Source organism: Balaenoptera borealis (genome assembly GCF_965194805.1).
Source record: "Balaenoptera borealis genome assembly, chromosome: 20".
In the NCBI taxonomy this organism is placed as follows: domain Eukaryota; kingdom Metazoa; phylum Chordata; class Mammalia; order Artiodactyla; family Balaenopteridae; genus Balaenoptera; species Balaenoptera borealis.
The window spans coordinates 22,227,746-22,244,191 of record NC_138879.1 but is presented as its reverse complement, the minus strand read 5'-3'; the positions used below and the strand labels follow the sequence as shown (position 1 = coordinate 22,244,191).

General features: G+C 48.5%; 1 protein-coding gene across 1 annotated transcript in view; it reads right to left on the bottom strand.

The window, feature by feature from the left end:
* Nucleotides 1–16,446, bottom strand: part of GRN (granulin precursor) — a 257,459-nt gene that overhangs the window by 36,918 nt on the left and 204,095 nt on the right. The gene's annotated exons all lie outside the window — the stretch shown is intronic.

The window sequence follows — 16,446 nt, the reverse complement described above, 5'->3', positions numbered from 1 at the left end:
ACTTAGGCACTGCTGAAGTTTAAGAACCAGCAGTATAGAGGGGTGGGAAGTGCTCTAGGCTGAATCTGTGAAAATAGGAGTTGAATCCTCATTCGTCCATCCGGTCAGCCATCCAGCCATCCCCTCTTGCTGGATACTCTGTTCATGGAAGCCTTTCTGAGGGAAAGGCACAGAGATGGAAATAACGTGGCTCCCTCAGGCCCAGCCCCCCCGTAGCCTCTCCCCTGCCTCTGTCTGGCCTCTTGTTCTGGGACCCCCCCCCCATCCTAGCCCATGTGTGTGGGTGGGGGAGGGGAAGTGTCTCAGGAGGGGTGGCAGGCGAGGCTTCCTGGCAGACCCAGCTGTCCTTTCCAATCCACACCTCACCCCCCCGACCCCCAGCTCCCTCACAACAAGCACACCCAGCAGCTGCAGGAAGCGCCCAGCCTGGCGCAACTCTAACCCCAACGTCCCCCAGCTCCGGGGAAGCGGAGTTCAACCTGTTCTTCCCTGATGACCCTCCCAGACCTACCACAGCCTGGACCCATGACATCTCCCAAACCCTCCTCTCCTTCCCCGCAAACCTCCACTCTTGAGGGGATCGGGAAAAACTGTCACTGGCCATGTCCTCACCCCAGTGCCCCCAGCCTGAGCCCCAGGCCCAGCTGTCAGCTCCTCAGGTCACAGCCCACCCCCACTGAACGCCACCCCACACTGTGGGTGGGATCTCATCTCCACACAGGCCAAGCAGCTGGCTGGACCACCTGCCTCAGGAGAGACCAAATGGAAGGCGGAGAGGAAGGGCAGGGGTGGGGTTGCTCTGAGGGAAAGGAAACAGGGGTGAGAGGGCTGAGGTCAGGAAGTCTAGGCTGTTAGAGCTGGAAGGGATCTCAGGGATCAACCAGTTCAGTCTGGACATTTTACAGCCCTCCCCTAGAAGGGGGAGAGAGTCAGGGTACCTGTACATCGGAAAGCACCGTCCCCCAACCGACCCTAGTCCATTTCATCATACAGGGTCTTCCTTGAGTGAACTGCGTATTTCTTCTCCCCTATCACTCATTTTACTACTCCTGCCTGCCCACGACTGATATTAAGTTCATTAGGTCATTTCGTATTCACTCCATGTTTGTAACTTTTTGTGGCTTAGGAGTGTGTGTGTGTGTGCGTGTGTGTGTGTGTGTGTGTGTGTGTGTGTGTGTGTGTGTGTGTGTGTGTACTGCCTCCACCATCAGACTGAGGGTTTCCCAAGGACAGAGCCTATGTCTCTACCATCAGTCTAGGCGTTCCTAGAGGACAAACGATGTTTCCCTTCCATCAGGAGTTCCCTGAGGGCAGGGGCCGTCTCTCCTATTAGAATGGGGTTTCCTCAAAGCAGGAACTGAGCCTCCAGAATTCTGTGGGCCTCCTTCTCACCTCCATGATCCTCTTCAACACACACAGCCTGGTGTTAGTCCCTTAGCCATGTGGTCTGGGACCGAAGAGCAGAGAGGCCCTTGGATAAGCAGCACTCAGTTCACAGACCATCTCTGCCTAAAATGGCTGGTGGCATCTGGAACCATTGGGGCCACCGCTTCGGGACTCGGGAATTCTCAGACAGCTGCTCCCACTCCTTGCCCATCCCCAGATTCCAAATTTTTGTCACACTAATTCCCAGCTCTGGTGTTCTGCGGCTCCTGTCCCACCAGCCCTCCCGGGAAATTCTCTACATTTTGAAGGGAGCTCACCCTACCTAGGCTGCAGACCCTGTACACTGAGGGAGTCTGGTGGGGAATGAGGGGGAGGGGAGAGGTCTTCCTTCCGCCCCTTGGCCAAGGCCTCAGGATGGCTGAGGCAGATGACCCCTCCCTAAATCTCCCCAGGCCCCTGCCCCTCAGTGACCTTCCCTCTCTCGTTTGCCCCAGACCCTCCCCACCATCTCCCATGACTGGTGAGTTGCAACTACAGTTCAGCAAAGACACCAAAGCTAACCCTCTCTCTAAGGAATCGGTCATAGAGCCTTCCTCCCTGCTCCCGAAAGAGGGTGCTGGGATTTTTGTCACAGCTCCCAATCTACCAAAGTTCTAGTAGAGTTCATTCTGGAACCTTTCTGGAATTATCACCCTGCGCATCTAACAGCCCCAGCCTCAGGCCAGCGATGTGGCAGGGCCTGAGTGAGAGCAGTCAATACGGGGGAGCTCAGTTCCACCCCAGAGGGTCCTGCCAGAGCCTCTTCCCACACTGTGCTGGGCCTTACAGCAGCGTACAGGGCACCTTCACAGATGTCATCCTAAGAACGTATAGGTGACAGGCTGGCTAATAGTGCTTCCTCCTCCACTCTCTATGGCACAGAGTTAAAGCACTGTCCATATTCACACTGTGTGTGTGGGCGCGCGTGCGTGTGTGCATGCGTGTGTGCGTGTCTGTGTATAACTAACCCCACCCCAGCCCATACTATTAAGGATGAGTTCTTAATGGTCAGGGTCCTTATTCACTTTTGTGGCCTTGGTAACCAGCAGAGTGTATGACATATAGTAGCCATCAAGTCTGTGGGATGGATGGATAGATGGATGGATGGATACACAGACAGGCAAAGGAACACAATCTATATATAACCCTACAAGGTGCATAAGACAGACCCTGTCCCAGATTGTGGATAAAGAGACATAAAAACTGTATCCAAGGCCCCACAGCTAGTCAGTGGAGATGGAACACCACGCCAGGCCTTTTTGGGTACCATATCCTATAGCAGTGCTAGCTTGGAACCAAAACCAGGCCCCCAGACTCCCTACACACAGGAGCGCTGTGCGTGGTTGAGCAGGTCACGCACTGCACGATTCCAGAGGTGCTCCTTAGTAAATGGCACCCCCTGGAGCTGTGGCAGGATGTGACTCACATGGCTGCCTCCACGCTCACGCCTCAGCCCCCTCTGTGCACACATTCAAGCACCTGGGGCATCAGGGATTCATCCCCTCCTTCTCCTCCTCTCTCACTAGCCAGGGTGCCAGCCAGCAGGAGTTCCTGCCCCGCTGGTGAGGACCCCTGAGGAGTACACAGCACCCCCTCCCAGGACCACTGTGTGCTTCTCAGCTCCCCAGGTAGGAGCACTTCTGTCAAACCTCACCATGGCCCCCAGGGCCCCCTACATGTGCCCACACCCCATCCACACACACAGGGAGGTGCAGGGCCCCAGATCTCCAAGCTCCTGTCTGAGACTCAACCAAGCAGGGGGCTGAGGGCTGGGGGCTGGCCTCCTCCCCCCATCCCCGCCTGGAGCAGAATCCCGGCCCCCTCCACTCGTGTGCAGGGCCCTGGCCCCTCCCGGGGAACAAGGCTGGGATTAATAAGCGGCCCGGCTCCCTCCCCTAATGGGCTCCAGCTGCACAAACATTCCCAGAATTCAGAGCCGGCTCTGTCTGGGGTGGCCCAGGCCTCAGCCCCAGCATTCCTGGCCCCCTCCCCCACAAGCCTGGGACAGCTGCTCCGGAACTCCGGCAACTGGCTGGGGATCGAATCCCAACTCGGCTTTTCCAGAGGTGGGGGGCATTGGAATGGCTGGAGCCGGGGCTGGGCTGGGGTGGGGAGGAGAGGAGATGGGAAGAGGTGAACAAACTCTGAAGGGACATCTCAGGAGTTCCTGCCTTACCTGTCCTCCCTCTCCCGCTCTGCTGCCCACCCTCCCCCGCCAACAGCGCTCACACTCTGAGCCCTAGGTTCCAGGGGCCCAGTTCCGTCGTACCTAATTTGTCTCACCAGGCAGTGCCCTTGGCTGGCAGTGCCCAGGGGGAGGTGACAGGGCAAGGCTGAGAGGAAAGATAAACATCTCCCCTTGTGTTTTAAGAGATCCAGCTGTGTCCTGGCAGGAGCTTCATTCAAACAGATTCTTATCAAGAAGGGGGAGGGGGTGGCAAAGGCAGCAGGAAGAAGAAGGAAAGTGGGGTCCTCACCCTCTCATTATCCACTCAGGGAGGGACATTCAGGGACCCAGTGGCAGGAGTCCTGGGTGGACAAAGCTGTGCCTGTATTGATGACCGCTCTGCACTTGTCTTCTCATTCCCACCTCTGGATCCGGGGCCAGGACCCATCGTTCAGCTGTCCTTGCTCAGGGGCCACCAGTTGGGCCAGTTGGAGGGACATCAAGGGCTGAGGCCAGGCGAAGAGTCCTGTGACTTGTGTTTGTGCCAGGGTCCATGGGCATGGGGGGGACTGTGGAGGGCACAGGTGACTCCAGTAGACGCATGTGTGTGATTCTCTGGGTGTGCACGTGTCTCTGTGCCCAAGCTCGAGCAGCTGTGTTAAATGGCACTATTTGATGGTGTTTGCAGGTGGACGAGTGTGTGTGCACATGCACACATCCACCTCTTAGTGTGCAGAAGTGGGGTTTGTAAGTTCCACACTGATTAGAAAAGGCTGCCTGCTGGCCTTCCCTCCCCCATGGGAAGTGCCCCTCTCCGGGGCCATGGGCCAGAGAGAAGCAGAGAAGAAAGAATGGTAAAGAGAAAAGGGAACTCAGAGAGAGCAGAGCCCCACTAGAGGCTGGAGGCCGCCAAGGGAACCAACTGGATCCTGGCCTCAGCTCTGCCATGAGCCAGCTGGGGACTTCGGACAGGTAACTGCCCTGACCTGGGCCTTGGTTTCCTTATCTTGAATATGAGAAGGTTGCACTAGTCTCACCTGAGTCCCTGCTTAGATCCCACTGTGACTAGAGCTGGATTTGAGGACACAAAGAAGATGCTCCGTTCCTTCAGAGCTGTGGAGAAATGGGATCTGGGCAGGCCACAGAGAGCAGTCAACAGGGATTGCATGGAAGGTCCCCTGGGGGGGCAATTCGGAGAAAGGGGGGTGGTCCCTGCCCTGGGGAACCACCAGACAGGGAAGCAGATAATGGCAGACTGTCTCTTAGCTGGCTGAGTTCTTGGTGGCATCCTGTGTTAGGGGAGAAGAGGGTCACTGAGACAGCGAGCCTGGGGTCAGTCATGTACACACAGCAAACACACATGCTCTCCTCCTCGGGCCCCTGCTGAGGAAGGCAGACAGACCTCTCAGGTCTTTGTCCCCATCAATCACCTGCCCATGTCACATCACCTGCTTCCTCGTGGCCCCTGTTATTTCTCCTTGGAGGCACAGAGGGGACAGCTCTCTGACTGTGTCTGAGCCCTTTAACTCATCCTTACTACGTATCTCCTACCCCACTCTCCACCCCCCGCTATGGGACCAGCTCCTGAGTTGGAGAGAGAGGGAGAGGTGAGACCTTCTCCTCATATAAACAGAGGAACTGAAGAGTTCGGGTTGGGGACAGAAACTCAGGAATTGGACCCCGTTTAGGACGGTCTCCAAGTGAACCTCATTAGTCATTCATCCAGCATTTAGTGAACAGCCACTTTGTATTCAGTCCTGCATTAGAAAATGAGCAATACAAAGAAATAACATTTCCCCCAGGGGTATGATGTCAGAAAAAAAAAATTCCTTCCCCAAAACCAAAGGTGGAGTTGGAACCAACCCTAGGCTGACTTAAGGAAACAGTAATCAACCTGCGATGGATGTCAGAGCTGTTGATGTGAGCACTGGAGAAACAACAGACCAGGACACCTGAACCTCCTAGACCAAGGCTCCAGACTATAAAGCTTCAGGTGTTTGGCAGAGATAGTGGGGATTTTAAAAATGAAAAGAAGAAAACAGCTGACCATGGTTATGGAACTCTAAGGTAGAGACGGGCAAGACACTGAACTCATATTCTCTCTCTCCCACCCCTTCCTACCTCTTTCAGCTGTCTATTGAATAACAATCCACTCCAAACTGAGTGACTTAAAACAAGAGCAATCTTTTATTTGCCCACAGCTCTGCAGTTCAGGCAGGATTTGGTGTGTACAGCTCACCACAGCTCCATGGCTGAAGCCTGGGCTGGTGTGTCTGGAAGAGATGGGGGCTGGCTGGACCTCTCTCTTTCTCTTCATCGCCTCTCATCCTCCAGAGGGTATCTCTCTCCCTCTCTTTCTATGTGGCCTCTCTTTCTCCTGCAGGGCATTTGGGCTTCTTGACATGGTGGCTGGGCAAAAGAGGAAGCTGTGCCAAGCATTTTAAGACTTAGGCCTGAACTGTCAGGGCATCAATTTTGCTGCATCCTGTTGGTCAAAGAAAGTCACAAGGCCACTTGGATTCAAGGAGAGAGAAAAATAGATGAAAGCACGGGGAAGGCGTTGCTGGTGGCCATTTCTGCAGACCATTCACCACATTTCCCCTAACTGTGCCCCCTCTCGTTCCCCCTTGGTTCACTGAAGGGAACTTTCCTCCTTCCTGGTGTGTCATCCTTGACCCCTTCCTCTCTCATACGCCATGTCTAATCAATGCTTACGTTCCGTTGTTTCTGCTTCCTCAGCGTCTCTCTAATCATTCCCGTGGTTGCTACCATCCTCTCTTATCTGGAATGCTCAATACCTTCCTAAAAATTTTCTTGTTTTCCCTCTTGTTTCATTACTGTATTGCTTTGCACACTGCAGCCAAAGCAATCATTCTAAAAGCCACACCTGTGGGGAGTCAGGAACAGGAGAGCCAGGGAGAACTGTGCTTCATTACATGCCCTTTTGGCATTTCCTCTCAGATCAGGAACAAGACAAGGATGCCTACTTTTGCCACTTTTATTCAACATAGTATTGGAAGTCCTAGCCACAGCAATCTGACAAGAAAAAGAAATAAGGAATCCAAATTGGAAAGGAAGAAGTATAACTGTCACTGTTTGCAGATGACATGATACTATACATAGAGAATCCTAAAGATGCCACCAGAAAACTCCTAGAGCTCATCAATGAATTGGGTAAAGTGGCAGGATACAAAATTAATACACAGGGGAGCTCCCTGGTGGCCTAGTGGATAGGATTCCAGGTTTTCACTGCCATGGCTCGGCTTCAATCCCTGGTTGGGGAACTGAGATCCTGCGAGCTGCGTGGCATGCCCCCCCCAAACAAAAACAAAAACAAAAACAAAAAACTAAATTAATGTAATAAGGTATGCATTTCTATACATTATGTGCCCTTTTGTACCATGTGTGTACCTACCCCAAAACTAAAATGCCTTTTAAAAAATGATTCACAATCAAAATCAAATTTAATAATAGATAAAATAAACAAAGCCTTCATTTGCTCTTCTAATGAAAGCGCCTCAGTGATGGCCCAATGCTCCCAGATAAAGTCTGGACTCCTTAACAGAGCTTACAAAGCCCTTTGTGATCTGCCCCGCCTGGCCTGCAGCCACTTTGCACTCTATGCTCCAGCCAAGCAGAACTAGTACTTTGAACTTCCTGTAGTTCCTTGAAAGCACTATTCTTTCTCTTGCCTTGTAGCTTTTACACAGGTGACTGCTCACAATTCTCTAATCATCCTTCAAGCCTCAGCTTAGATGTTTCCTCCAGGAAGTCTTCCGTGGTCCATAAAGTTGGGGTTTGATGCCTCTTCTATGAATTCCCATAGCACCCTGGACTTGACAAGCACTGTGCTCATCATACTGTATTTTAATGACCTGGTGCTTCACCTTGTCCCTCCCAGTAGGGCACACACTTCCAACAGGGCAAGAACCAAGCCTGCCTTGCTCACTGCTGTTTCCTGAACGCCTGTGCCAAGGTATATACTAACCACACACCGGTGGAAGAAAGAAAGGGAGGAAGGTAGAAAGAAAAGAAGGAAAGTGGAAGAGAAGAAAGGCAAATTGGTTTAAAAGCTGGAACAGCTCAGAATGTGGCCAGGATCCCAGCATCTGGATGGATCTCATAGACATTAGATACAAAAGAGGGCATAGTATATGATTCCATTTCTAGAAGTTCTAGAACGGGCAAAATTAACTGATAGCGATAGAAGCCAGAATAGTGGTTACCTCTAGAACAGGACTCACTGGAAGGTGGCAGGAAGAAAATGTCCTATATCTTTATTTAAGTAGTGTTTACATGAGTGTAGACGTGTAAAAATTCATTCATCTCTACTTAAAATTAAAATGCACTTTATGCATTTTTCTCTGTTATATCTCAGTAAGAAAGAAGGAAGGAAGGAAGGAAGAAAGGAATTATCTGGCCAGAAATTCAGGTAAACTGCCTAGTTGGTAACAGTGACAAATCAGTTATAATCTAGAACTAAGATATAGAACCGGGATCTGGGCAGAAAATGTGTGTGTGTGTGTGGTGGGGGGAGTGTACAATTGTGTGCATGCAAGTGAGAGAGGGAGCTGGTTTATACTGAAAGGAGAAAAGTAATGCAAAAACTTTGCCCATCCATTCTTCACACATCTACCTGTCCCTTCCCAAATCCTCCACTGATGCTCCGTAACTGCAGCCTGGGCTCCTTGACCTGGCATTAAAACATTCTACCATCTGCCCACCCCTTGCCCTTCTGTGCTTATCTCCTTTGCCTTACACCCTTTCTCCCCAAATCCACCATACTATGCTGCTTCCATAATCTCCTTACCTGCCTAGGTCTGTCAGTCCACTGAGAGGTCTGCTATCATTGATCTTCGCTTAGGAGACTTCTACTCACCATCATGGGATTGACTCCTCCTCCATCTTCCTTTTCATGGTCATTTGCTCATAGCCAGATAGCATGTAACTTGACCTCTTATAGATACAGCTATTTTTGTATGTTTTCGTCCCTGTCTAGAATGTAAGCCCTCTAGAAGGCAGGGACAATGTTAGTGCTGAGACCTACAGCTCAAGCTCCCAACTCTTGTCTGAGCATCAGGACCACATTTCCAACTGCCTACTGGATATCTCCTCCTTAAAGTAAATGTGTTCAAAACTGAGTTCCTTACCTCCATGTGGCAGAGATAATCATGCTCACCAAGTATCCCATGTGCTCTCCTATACTTTCCAACCCTCTGTGGTTAGGAGAGGCCACAAGGCTTGTTCTGGCCAATGAAATGGGAGTGGAAGTGGATGTGCATCAGTGTTGGACTGGAGTAGTAAAAAACCCATACACGATTCTCTAGTATCTCTCTCTTCTCTTGCTGTGCAACTGAAGAGGTGTCTGAAGAAGCCACGTGTTCCAGGTGATGTAGCTACAAGATGGGGGAGCCCCTGTCAGCTTCGATCCCTGAATGATCACATGGAGGAGAGACCCCTGTTGACCACATGGGATCTGTAATATGAGGGAGGAAACAAGAGACCTTTGTTTTGTTAAGCCAGTGAGATTTTGAGGTTATTTGTTACTGCGGCATAATCTGCATGATCCTGGCTAATAGATTCTCCACTGCCCCAGTGTTATCTTTATTCCTTCTCTTGGTAAGTGGTTTATCATCCACCCAGTCATCCCAGCTAGAAAACACCTTAAGCTCCTTCCTCCTTTCTCCTTCACCTTCCTCTTGATTTCACAGACAATGCTTCATCTATGCCTCATCACCCTTCCGTTGGATTAGAATCAGCATCTTACCTGACCTCTCTGATTTCAGCTTTCTCTCTCCAGCCATCCTCCATACCCTTCAGAGTTCTCTTTCTAAGACACAAATCTGACCACAACATGCATTGGTTTAAAGACTTCCACCTGTTCTTCATTTTCTTTTTCAGGATAAAAGCCAAAAACCTGAGGCCGGTACCAAGCACCTTGAATGCCTGGTCAACCTCCCTTGCCAGACTTCCCTGTCACCTAGTGGTCTAAGATCCAGCCACATGGGATGACCTGTGAGTCCCCAAACATACTGGGCTTTCTTGGTCTCCCAGTATACGTGCTTATAGCTCTTGCTATCGGGAATGCTCTTCCTCCCATTGCCTGTCTGGCAAACTCCTACTCATTCTTCAAAACACCAACCAAATGTTCCTACAAAGCTTTATTCATATCTCCAGGCAGAATTATTTTCTTCCTCTTTTGTGTTGCCCTGGTACCTTGAACCTTCCTCTATTAGCATTTTTCACTAAAATTTTAATAATTCATTTACAAGTTTGCCTCCCCCACTAGGCTGGAAGTTCCTCAAGGACAGAAATGGTATCATTCATCTTTGTGTCCCTAGAGGCAAAGCAAGTAAAGCATGTTGAAAGAATGAGTGAAGGAATGGATAGATGGACTGAGGAAAGAATTCTCTTATATCTATTTCTTGCTTAGCATATACATCATTTGTACCCCCAAGTTTCTTCAATATGCAGTGTATTAGTTATTACATAGCAATTAGTCTATTGTTATGTAAATAATCATCCCCAAACTTAGTTGTTTTTTTCCTTTTTTTGGCCTCACCACGCGGCTGGTGGGATCTTAGTTCCCTAACCAGGGATTGAACCCTGGCCCCGGCAGTGAAAGCGCCGAGTCCTAACCACTGTACCGCCAGGGAATTCCCCAAACTTAGTAGTTTTAAACAACAAACATTTATTATCTTGCAGCTTCTCTGGGTCACGAAGTTGGGCACAGCTCAGGTGGGTGTCTTTGGCCCAGCGTATCTCATGAGGTTGCAGTCAAGCTGCTGGCTGGGGTTGTGGTCTCATTCGAAGTCTTGATTAGGGCAGGGCTGGGGGAAGGGAATCTGCTTCCAAGCTCATTCACATGCCTCAGTCCCACTCAGGAAAGAGATTACACAAGGACATGAACCCCAGGAAGCAGGGATCAGTGGGGGCCAACTTAGAAGCTGACAACCACATGTAGTCATAGAGTTTTTCCACTTTAAATGACACGAGGAAAGAATGGGAAAGAAGAGAAGGACAAGAGAAATTCCTAGTGCAGGACCTTGAGCCAGGTTAATACCTTTGAAAGCAAAAATTCTGATCACTGAGACGGTATCAACAGAAATTTTACCTAGCTCTGATGAAAATGGGTATGTGTGTGTGTGTGTGTGTGTGTGTGTGTGTGTGTTTGTGCATGCACGTGCACACCCAGAAGCCCTGAGAAGGAGCTAGTCATTTTTGCACATCTACAGTGAATGGCAGAGATTGAAACCAAGATTTTTGGTAAGGTGACCCTGGGATAGGAGGCAATTACTATGGTCCAGAAGGAAGGGGGTTTTGAGATAGAAGAATGTTCCATTCTGTTTCTTTCCATAGACTGAGTCATCAAACTTGGGATCTGGTCCTGACTTGGCACAAAGAGACTGTGGGATCCTAGGGTTCTTCTTTTTTTTTTTTTTTTAACAATCTTTTTTTTTTTTTTTTTGGCTGTGTCGGGTCTTCGTTTCTGTGCGAGGGCTTTCTCCAGCTGTGGCAAGCGGGGGCCACTCTTCATCGCGGTGCGCGGGCCTCTCACTATTGCGGCCTCTCTTGCTGCGGAGCACAGGCTCCAGACGCGCAGGCTCAGTAGTTGTGGCTCACGGGCTTAGTTGCTCCGCGGCATGTGGGATTTTCCCAGACCAGGGCTTGAACCCGTAGTCCCCTGCACTGGCAGGCAGATTCTCAACCACTGCGCCACCAGGGAAGCCCATAGGGTTCTTCTTTTAATTCTCCTGGTTCTCCATCTTTTAAGTAGATAAACTGTGGCATGTCCATACAATGGAATATTATTGGGCAATAAAAATAAATGAAGTACCGATACATGAAACAACATGGATGAATCTTGAAAGATACTACGTGAAAGAAGCCAGACACAAAAGGCCTCATGTTGTATGATTTCATTCATATGAAATGTCTAGAATAGGCCTCTCTTTTTGGGGAGTGATGAACATGTTCTAAAATTAGATAGTGCTGATTGTTGTATAGCTCTGTGAAGATACTAAAACCATTGAATTATACACGTTACAAGGGTGAATGTAATGGTATTCCCTTCTTTACCTGTAAAATAAAGGAGTTCAGTCGTGTGATCTTTCAGATCCTTTTAATCTCTATTATTATACAGTCTAAGGTAAGGGTTCAGAGCATGGACTCTGGTTTTAGACTGCCTGGGTTCAATTCTAAGTGATCCCACTTACAAGCTGTTCCCTTGAGTTAGGAATCCTCTTCTTAGGAATGAAAGAGTTAATACATGTCAAATACTTAGTGCCAGACACATAGTAAGTACTTAATAAACTTAATTATTATTATTTCCACTTGTTTCAGTTATCCATTGCATAACGAAGTACCCCAAAACTTAGTAGCTTAAAACCACAACCATTTTATTATATCTCACCATTTTATGGGTTACGAATTTGGGCAGGGCTTGGCTGGGTAATTCTTCTGTTCCACATGGCATCACTGAGGACACGATGATATTCACCTGGAGGACAGGCTGGTCTGGAGGATTCAAGGTGGTTTTACCCACATGTCTGGTGTCTCAGGGGGGATGGCTGCAAAGTTGGGCTCAGCTAGAGCTGTTAACTAGAGCACCTACATTTGGCCTCTCTATCATGGTGGCCTCAGGTTAGTCTGACTTCTTACATGGCAGCTCAGGCCGCTCAAGAGGCAAGGGTTCCAACGAACATGGTTGAAACTGCTTAGGCTTTTGTGACCCAGACTTGGATGTTACAGAACATCACTTCCATCACACTCAACTGGTCAAAGGAGCCCAGATTCAAGACGAGGAGACATAGACTCCCCCTCTCAAGAGGAAGAGTGTCAAAGAATCTGAAGTTATGTATTAAAGTCACCTCACTTTTCAAGCCCCAAGTAAATTTCCCATATAAATCTTAGAGGGGCATCAATGGAACAGTCTATCCCTCTGTCTGTGACAAGGAACTGGAATGATATCTCCTGAGATTTCAAGGGAATGAATTCCTGCCCCTCCCCGGAGGTGTGGCATGTGTACACTCACACATATATGTGCATACACACACACACACACACACACACACACACACACACACACAGGCACAGTCACACAGTCAGATCTGGTACATACATGTAGCCAAGCCTGCCCCCATCTCTAGATGAGACCCAAAGTCCTGCCCTAGAGTTCTTTCCTTAATTCACTGATCATTCTTGCTCCTACTTGTGTGAAAAGGGGGTATTGGCAGGGATGGAACCAGTCTTTGATTGGTGAGAGGGCGTAGATCCCAAACCCACTAACATTTCACTTTAACATGTCTTGTTAAACATGTCGTGTGTGTGTGTGTGTGTGTGTGTGAGAGAGAGAGAGAATGTTTCCTGATTTTGATTGGCTTACGTCAGTAAAGAAATGAGATCTGGTGTTAAGAGGAAGCAGGGGTGGCTCAGACATGTGCTACAGGCCCAAGCTACCATGAGATTTAAATTTTGCTGGGGATCAGCCCAAATCCTCACTTAGATCGGCCCTGCCACTCTCCTCCACACTCAGCCTACGCCCAGGCCCACTTTCCTCCCTGTTCCCTGATCAGGCCATGTTCTTCCATGGCTTTGCTCATGTTGTTCCCTCTGCATAGAGTATCCTTGTCTTTTTCCTGACAACCCTAGTGTCTGCCTTTTGTGTCACATTCCATTGCCATTACCTGCTTACATGTCCACTTTCCTCAAGAGCAGAGACCAATGCTCTATTCACTGCTGTACCCTCAGTGCCTGGCAAAGAACAGTTCTCAACAGCACAGGTTGAACCAATGATTGAATGAGCAGCTATTGCTCTCAAATTCAGCAACTATTTCTCCTCCACGTCTCTGTGCTGTCCATCCAACTCCAACCTAACTCCTCGGACCGCTATGAGAAGGGGCAAAGGTCTCAAAGGCTAGGGTGGAGAGGTCGGGCTGGATTCTTGAGGTCTCAGGGAGACTGTGCAGAGTCTCAGAAAACAGGAAAGGATGTGGTGCTGAGCTGTAGAGGTGTGGCCAGCAGACCCAGAGGCACTCACAGCCCTAGTGGGAAAAGCCAGAGAATCCTGCAAGGTTTTTCCATGGTGGGGGAAGATGTCTTAAAGTCTTTATACCTCAATTGAAGTAGTTGGTAAATGCATCTGGTTCTGCTGGGCTAAGTATTAGGGTCCGTTGGGAATATGTAGACCTGGGCCTGAGCCAGCACCTTTCTAGAAGATGATTCTGGCTACTGAGGTGGGGGCAGGTGCAGTTGAGTAAAGCGGTCCCTTGGACCAGTGCTCCTCACACTTGAATGTGCAAACAAATCCCCTGGAAATCTTGTTAAAATGCAGCTTCTGATACAGTAGGTATGAGGTCAGACCCAAGATTCTGTTTTTCTAACAAGCTCCCAGGTGCCGGCACTGCTGGGTGTGGGGGGAGGCTGGGGAGGGCAGGGCAGAAAGCTGATGGGATCACACTTCGAGTAGCAAAGGCCTAGAAAAGTGGCATTAAGATCCAGACACTGAGGGAGGGCTCAGGGCTCAGGCCTTAAAGTAAGAAGCTGCCATCAGCAATGTAAAAAAAAAAATGTTCAGGAGATGATGCAAGAGACAATATAGTATAAAGCCAGCCTGACAAGCATCTGGCATGCTTGCCAACCTTTACATTCTCTGATTCGGTGACCATGGCAGACATCACTAGTACAGCCCAGCACTATCACCCACTGAACCAAGAGGATGCCTCAGAATCCATCTCAACACAATCCTCCAGGTAGCCACTACCAGTTAATAACAGTTGGCATGAGAAGTGACCCTATTTACTATTTCTGGTATTGTGGTTAAGAGTCTGACTGCTGGGCTTCCCTGGTGACGCAGTGGTTAAAAATCCGCCTGCCAGTGCAGGGGACATGGGTTCGAGCCCTGGTCCGGGAAGATCCCACATGGTGGAGAGCAACTAAGCCCGTGTGCCACAACTACTGAGCCTGCGCTCTAGAGCCCACAAGCCACAACTACTGAACCCACATGCCACAACTACTAAAGTCCGTGTGCCTAGAGCCCGTGCTCTGCAACAAGAGAAGCCACCGAGGTGAGAAGCCCACACACCGAAATGAAGACCCAACGCAGCCAAAAATAAAATAAATAAAACAAATAAAAAATTAAAAAAAAAAAAAGAGTCTGACTGCCTTTGCTCTGCTCTGACTAGCTAGGTGCCCTCGGAATAGCTGTTTCCATGAATCTCAGGTACTTTTTTTTCTTTTTTTTCTTTCTTTCTTTTTTTTTTGGCCACACCGCATGGCTTACAGGATCTTAGTTCTCCGACCAGGGATTGAACCCATGCCCATGGCAGTGAAAGCGTCAAGTCCTAACCACTGGACCACCGGGCAATTCCCTCAGGTACTTTAATATGCTGTAATTTGAGGTAAAGATAGCACTCATTTCATAGTTCTTTTGAACATTAAATGCTATTATGAATGCACTGAGCTTAGCAGTGTCTAGCATATAGAAAGTGTTCAATAAATGATGGTTACCACATAGAGGGATGAATGGATTGGCTGCACAATTAGAGGGGTTGTGAGTGGTGGGGTTAGGGTTAGGGAGAGAGAAGAGCCAGAGAGATAAAGGTGGGGAAGAAAAGGTGGACAAAGGCTGTGCCAGGCTGGGGATGGCTGGAAGATTTCCAGCTCTCTCTGGATGGAACTGGGCTCCCTACTGGCACTAAAGCTCTTTGATTGGAAGGGGTGAGTGGCACTTGTCATCTTGAGGTATGTGAGTTCAGAACTTCTTATCGAAGAAAACTAAAAGACTTTGCAATGGTCAAAAATATTACTGTATGTCCTTGAAGATTGTCTCTGAGTTTTATTATCTTCAGTTATTTTACAACTCAGACAACCGATAGTAATGGAAATGATTTTTGTCCATGTAAATTGTGTCTGGTGGAGATGCAATTGATTATTGTCCAGTGGAAACTGCCCAGTTTTGCATTAAGCAAATTTATTTCTTGGTGGCCTAGATATGTTCTGTTCTTTGGATTCTACTTTGAATGTCTTACCTTCACTAACTAATGAGTTAAATGAAAATTTTGATGTGTTCATTGTATATTTCTATGAGAGTAATTATTCTGCCTTGTAGTAAAAATATTTTTTAAAACATTCTCATTAGCAGTGAAGATTGAGCAGGAGGCTTCCAGGACCCTCTGTCCTGGGCAAGCTTTCCCATGTTCTCCAAACACCAAGACTACATATGTCAACTTTATCAGGGATTGTCCCCAATTGCATTGCTTGTTTTACACAATCCAAGTAGACCATGATCCCATATTTGAGCCTGGACACATTCTCAAACAGTTAAATTGTGAGCTTGCTTAACAAAACATATAACAACCAAACTCACAAGTACTACACCTAATACTTATCCATTCACTGATTCAAGAAACTAGATGGCAGGCTACATATGGGCAGGGACTGAATTTGCGCATCTCTAGAACTCAGCAAGTGCCTGACTCGTGGTAAGCACTAAATACACATCTGTGGAGCCAACAGATGAATGAATAAACTTAACTAGAATTTATTAAGCACTTACTAGGTGCCAGTCGCCTTTTAAACATTCTACTTGAATTAGTTTGTTTAATTCTCAAACCAGTCTTGCAAGGTAAGTATAATCACTATCCCCATTTACAGATAATACACAGAGAGGTTGATTAACTTGCCCAGGATCAACAGCTAGCAAGGAGCTGAGGCAGGATTCAGGCCCGGGTAGTCTGGCTCCAGAACCTGTGATCTTGGGCACCCACTATGTGCCAGGCATATTACTAGGCTCAGGGATAAGGAGATAAAAGACCAAACACAGACTCTCCCTCAAGGAGGTCACAGTCAAGAAA